This window comes from Eretmochelys imbricata, chromosome 7, assembly GCF_965152235.1.
Source record: "Eretmochelys imbricata isolate rEreImb1 chromosome 7, rEreImb1.hap1, whole genome shotgun sequence".
NCBI lineage: Eukaryota > Metazoa > Chordata > Testudines > Cheloniidae > Eretmochelys > Eretmochelys imbricata.
This window is the reverse complement of record NC_135578.1, coordinates 76,298,044-76,304,808: the sequence shown is the minus strand read 5'-3', so window position 1 is coordinate 76,304,808 and position 6,765 is coordinate 76,298,044.

Here is a 6,765-nt window from a genome sequence, read left to right as displayed (position 1 = left end):
TTAGGTGACAGGCCTGACTTCTTGCACCTCTCTGGGCAGAACCACATGTTCCAGCCACTCTGGAACTGGCCTTTAGGTGTCTGCTCCTATTTATCAACCATGTTAATGCAACAGGCTCAACCACATTTGGCACTTGTAAGCCCTTTTTACTGTGGGGAGCTGTGACCACCAATTTGATTGGTTCAAAAAAAAAAGTCTTCAAAACAAAGCATTATTTATTTATTCACTGAAAGGTACAATGTAAATGCCTAGGTCTTACTCATACCCTAATCTTCCCTTGCCAGCTTCTGCAAGTTCTCTTCAGCCCAGCTAACCTCCATCTCTGGCTGGGGAGAAACACTGTCCTGCTCAAAACATGCTACCTCTCCGTCTGTCTGTGTGTTCCCTGGTTAGCCTGGTCAATGTTTTGCTGGCACTTTCCTGGGCAGTCTCTACCCACTCCCTTAAACCCCCACCCTTGTCTAGGCCCTGGGATCATCTAATGTTTTAGGTTGTCTTTGATTCTCTTTCCAGCATTGGCAAAGGAGCTGTCTTACCAAGGTTGGGGCCAAAGAGTCATCTCTTCACAGTTATAAACCTGCCTTGTGTGTGTTTTGGGAAGTTCTTTATCTAGGCTATTATGTTGCCTTTCCTGCTTGGTTGCTCAACCCTAGTGGTTCTCAAACTGTGGGTTGGGACCCAAAAGTGGGTCACAACCCCTTTTTAATGGGGTCGCCAGGGCTGGCGTTAGACTTGCTGGGGCCCGGGCCCAAAGCCTGAGCCCCATCACCTGGGGCCAAAGCTGAAGACCGAAGGCTTCAGTCCTGGGTGGTGGGGCTCAGATTGCAAGCCCCCTGCCTGGGGCTGATGTCCCTGGCTTTGGCCCCCCACCCAGGACAGTAGGGGGCTCAGGCTTTGGTCCCCACTCCTGGGGTCATGAGAACCCCTGCTCTACCCATTCCTCTTCCCTCTTGATCTACACACAGATACATGCACCATGTTCATAAAAAAAAATGCAGATATTTTCTTGTTCATCACACTTGTCCTTTAGCAATTTATAAAATAAAGGTGATTCCATATCCAAGTGGGAATGTGGAAACTGCAAGTGGAAGGAGGAGTACTTTCATACAGCAGGAAAACCCTCACTGTGTCAAACGAGTCTGATCTCTTATTCCTTTATTTTTGTTTTCATTAGTGTTTGCTAACAGGATTGAGGTAGGGGAGGTCTGTTTTTTTTGTACGTTGCAGATTACACAGCCACAAATGGCCAGTGAAGTGACTTTTTTCCCTGAGGTGTTAAACTATGTGTGTTGGAGAACTTTAGGTAAGTATTTAGTGTGTACACATTTGCCATTTAGAGAACCTAAGTTTCAAATGTGGGTGCCTAAAAGTATCATTCAAATTCTAGGTTGGGCAATCCATATGGACACACATTCAGAATTATAGGGCAGAACTTCAGCAGGTGCAAACTGTCCTAGCTCCATTGAAGACCATTTACATCATCTGAGGGTTTGCCCTATCAATAAGGCTACATGTATGTCATGGAGGTCACAGAAGTCATGGATTCTGTGACTTTCTGTGACATTGGGCCCCGCAGCAGCTCAGCCACCGTGGCAGTGGGGGATTCCTCACAGCTCCCAGCCGCCCCCATGCCCCCGCTCAGCTTCCAGTCCTGCAGCGTGGCAGGTGATTCCCTGGTGCTCCCCATCCCTTGCGGGCAGGGGGGATACCCCGCTCCCAGCCACTGGTTAGGGCAAGGGTCTGCAGCTCCCTGCCACTGTATGCTGTGGGACAGGGTGCTGGACCATCCTCCCTCCCCGTTTTGTCAGGGATGTTTTTAATAAAAGTCAGGGACAGATCACAGCTTCTGTGAATTTTTGTTCATTGTCCACGACTCTTTCTAAAAATATCCATTACAAAATCATAGCCTTACCTATGAATACATAATATATAGCCATAGAAGTATCATGTATTATCTTTAGCGAAGTGTATAACATCTTATCCAGGACACATACACCTTAAAGAGGAATACATTGCCTCATCTTAAATCTTTATTTCTTTTTTCTCCCGATACACCTACTTTTTGACTATTTGATAGCCTTGGCATCATGAATATGAAAATATAAGGACAATACTTGTCATTCTGTCATAAAAATTAAACACTGTAATGATAGAGCAATATCATACATCTCGTCAGAAATAGAATTTATTACTAGGCAATTTGTCCAAAGATGGCACTGGTGTCTACGTCCCTGATGTAACCTCACCTTGAAGAGAGGCATAGGGCCAGATCCTGAGTTGGTGCAAAGTCTGTGCAGGGCCATTGACTTCAATGGAGTTGCACTGATTTACACCAGCTAAGGAGCTGGCGTACCGCTGACCGTATGAATCTCACCTTTTTCAGTGAGTTTGATATATTGAGAGAGGAGAACTAGCAGCATTTATTATGGTTGCATCACTTTTCCTTTGGTTCTATATTTAGGGTAATCCCTGTTTTAAGTACTCGCTTTCCACCTGACATTAACTCTGTGGTATGAGCCCCCAGGTGTTGGGAGCTACTAGGCAGGAAATTCAAATATTGGACGCTGGAGAGTGTGTGAACATTGCCAGTGTGAAAAATGTATTTTTCTCTCTTCTGTATAGAGGTGATTGGAAAATTTTCATCAAAACAGTTTTCAGTCAAAAAGTTTTTAAACTTTTGTGTGTGTAAAATTGTATCTACTGCAACAATTTATGTTTTAGATCAAAAAAGCTTTCAAATTTTTGGATTTTTTGTTTCAGAATGACTTCATTTTGAAACGTTTCATATAGAGTGATAGGGTCTTTACTTCACCCCTCACTGAAAGTATTAAGGTAGCTGTGAAAGGGCTAACTAACCTAATAGGCTGCACTTGGGGAGAACTAAGCTGGCTAGGCAAGTCCTAATAGAAGATGGAGCGCAGCTGGAGAGGAACAGGCTGAGCTAGTATAAAAGCTGGAAGCTGAGGCCAGAGGGGGCTACAGCGTGAGGCCTGCAGTCATGTTCTACTGGTGGAAAGGTGGAAACTAGGGAGAGAATGGAAGCTATGAGGTGCTATCCATGAGAGAAGGGTCAACTGGAGGAGGGTGGAGAGAGCCTGTTGTAGGTGAAGTAGTAGCAAAGCTTGGGATAATGCAGACATTGGTTGCAGGGTCCCTGGGCTGGACTGGAACCCAGCCTGGGTTCCCCTACTAGCTGCTGGGGACAACACGCAGAGTGGGCAGTGGAGCAGAAGACTGCCTGTGATAGTCATCCGATAGGACTCTGAAACCCTGGAAGGGGAAGACTATAGTGACTTGGCTGGAGGACCAAGCCGTGAAGGGAGAGCATACAGAGTTGCACATAGAAGGGGGGTGTGTGTGTGAGCAGGGTGTGCAAATGAGTGGCAGAAGGGAGCATTGGGAGGGGCTAATCCCCAGAGCAGCAAACAAAGAGGAGGCACCCTAGCAGTGGCGTCAACGTTAAAAAGAAATGTTTCAATGGACCTAAAGCCATTTTGGGGACAGGAGTTGGTATTTGGTTTCTCATTTCTTTTCACTTTGGCTTTTTAGACAGATTTGGGATTAAATTTTTTTTAATTGTGATTTTTTTTTTATAGTACAGAAAATCTGTAATTTTCCAGCTGTCTCAATTTACATATACTACTTGAACTTTCTCTATACAGGCTTGTTGTTCTCCACTGGCAACTGTTACAGGAAGTGTTAGAAGTATGTGCAGAGCAACAAAAACAGTTGGAAAGAGGGTGGTCATATATTCCAGAACAGCCTTTGGAGTTGATCCTGCTGAAATGTATCTTGAAAGGGCTTTCAGTTCATCACCTAAATCACTCGCACCAATATTGCGCATGTCATCGTGTGTCAACACTGTCTCTAGAGCCCTGCATTGCTGGTATAGGTCGTCTTTGGGTATAATGAGGAGTTTTGGAATATTGTACAACATCCCGAATATATTGCCGTGTTCCTTGAGCTGAATGAAACGTTCTTCAACTGACTGTATTGCACAATCTAGCACCTGGTTAAATAATTCAACTTTGAATTGTTGTTTGGGGTCTCTTATGGGATTATCCTGTGCCTCTTAACCAAAATGTCGTCATCTTCGGTGACTCTTGTATTCTTGAATGGGTGGGAAAATAGCTTCAGTGTGAAGTTCCTCGGCCAACTTCTGTGCACTCTTCAGAACATTTTGAAATCCCTCATCTAACCGGTAAGACTGTAGGTAGGACTTTGCTTTGTCTGGTTGTTCCATTGCTCCAGATATATCAGGGTCAAAACCTTGGAGTCTCTTGCTTACAACATTTATTTCAAACAATATGTCATGCCACAACACTAAGCCACACAGAAATTTGAAGTTCTGTATGTATGTTTCCGGTGATTCCATTTCCCTCTGCCACCGTTCTCCCATGAACAGTTCCTGTCATAGCATTATCCTGCATAATGGCAACTATGGCATCATCTATCTTCCCAATTTGGTGTTTGATAGGATTTATCGTCTCCACTCAACTTTCCCACTTGTGGCACTCAGTGGTTTCAGTGTCAGAGAGGGTGTCCCCATATGTTAATTCAGAATTTGAGTGGATGGAGAGAAAAATACATAGATGCTTTGAATTACATTAAAAAATTCAGCAGCCTCACTAGAAGCTGATGCTGCATCACTGATCAACAAGGTCAATGAATGAGAACTGCATGGGACAAAAAAAGCTCGAGGGTTTAACTCGCAGATCTGTTTCTGCACTCCTCTGTTCTTTCCTCTCATGTTGGTACCATTATTGTAGCCCTGACCTCTCATGTCAGCTATCGCAATTCCTGTATCTTCCAGCTTTTTAAGAAGCACATTTGTCCTACCAGCTCCTGTAGTATCATCAATGTCAATAAATTCTAGAAAATGCTCTGACAGTCACCATTGCAGAGACATTTTCACTAGGTTCTGTTGTTGTCACAAAATGCACCATTCAAATCATTTGTTCTGTATGGCTGCTCTCAAGTGTGCAGTCCAGAATAACAAAAGTAATATCTTGCTGACTTTAGATCTGCCACAATCTTCTGTTTGCCTTTTGTTGCCAGTAACTGTGTGTGATCTCATTTTGAATGGTTTTTTTCCAAGGTAGGGGTGTGTGTACGTTTCTTGGGTGGTGACTCTTCAATGCTCCTGGAGTACAGCATCAAACTCAGCCATCAGCTCCACAATTTTAAGGAAGTTTCCATTGTTAGGCACATAACTGATCTGAAGTGCCATGCAGTGCTAGGTTTTGGGTAGCAAGCATTCTCACAATGGCAATGGAGCCTTTTCAGAACATGTTGACAGTCAAGCGACTCTGATACAATCTTCTCTTGATACTGATCATCTATGGTGGCCTTTAACCTTAGTCTCATCTCAAGCTCTTTCCACCTATGGAATGCTCTCTGGCAATTTGCTGCCTTCTCATGGGATGCCAGATTTTTCCAGTCCTTTGTTCCTGTAGAACCCAATGTGGCTGGAACATTAGACTGGAAGAGTTTGCAACAAAAACAGTGTGCAGCATTCTGGGGTTTTGAGTACATAAAGTATGGCCTCTCCTCTTTGTCACCATTAGGGATTTCATGCCAGTAATGTGTTGGATGGCAACTTCTATTTTCATTGTCTTTGGGGAACATGAAGTTTTTTCACTTGCTGTGGCCCAAGCAGTACAAGGAAGTCCCTCAGGCTACTGCTTAAGTGGGTCCACAGTCCTGGATCATCTAGACTTAAGGAACTAAACTCAGCAGCAGCCGTTTCTTGCGCCTCCACCACACTTTTCTCTGATCTACACTTTTTTTTTCAGGAATGTGCATGGTTACATCCATTTGAGATGGAGACCTGGCAGCTACTGCAGCATCCATATCACCTACACTCTGACTAAGTGGAAGATCAGGCATCTCCTCACCACTCACATCCTCACTGGGGCTGGAAGGCTCACCGTGAACATGTGTGTGTCTATGTATCTCCTGAGAGCTCCTTCCTGCTTAGATAGAAAAGCTTCCTTTGCTTGCTTTCTTCTTCTGAATGCTGCCCCAGAGGGGTGTTTTCTTCTTTCACTCATGACTGCTGTTCTGTGCCAGCTAGAGTGGTTTACAACGCTCAGCTGAAGGGGACAAATAAGCAGGCTGCTAGCAGGGCCTGAGTTAGGGAAGATATTAGCGTCTTAAGGGCCTAACTGGCTCCTACTACTTCAGTTGACTGCCTGTTCTCTTCAAGTGGGTTCAGGGAAGCAGCAGGAAACAGTGAAGCTCTTATGTGAAGCTATTTTATTATTATTTAGGTTCATTCAATGTTATAGCAATTTAAAATTTCTCTCCAATTTTTTCATCTCTGTTCTGTTACTGATTCATCCGTAGTGCAGTTTCACTGAAAAGGATGAACCAAATCCAGCCTATGTTTAAATTGTAGCCAGAGTCACTGTGGGATATACAACATAACCCCTCTGCAGGTACACTCTATTGATCCCTGACTTCACAATACAGCTTGTGCCTTTCTACCCCTGCTCCCAAAAGGCATTAAAATTTGGTTTCATAGGAACAATTATAACTGATTAAAGTTACACTCCTCCTGAAGTTCCACCTCTTTAGTGGGACTGGCCAGGAATGCCTTTAATCACTTTTTTTTTTTTTTTTTAGTGCCCTAAGTATAGGGCTCCATGTTTTCTAGTGTAATCTGATATATTTTTTTTTTTGGTATTTTTGTTTGGATATCCAACTGTAGAGATCAAAAGCTTGATTTTTTTTCCCCCAGGGGTGCTGAGCACCCACAGTAAC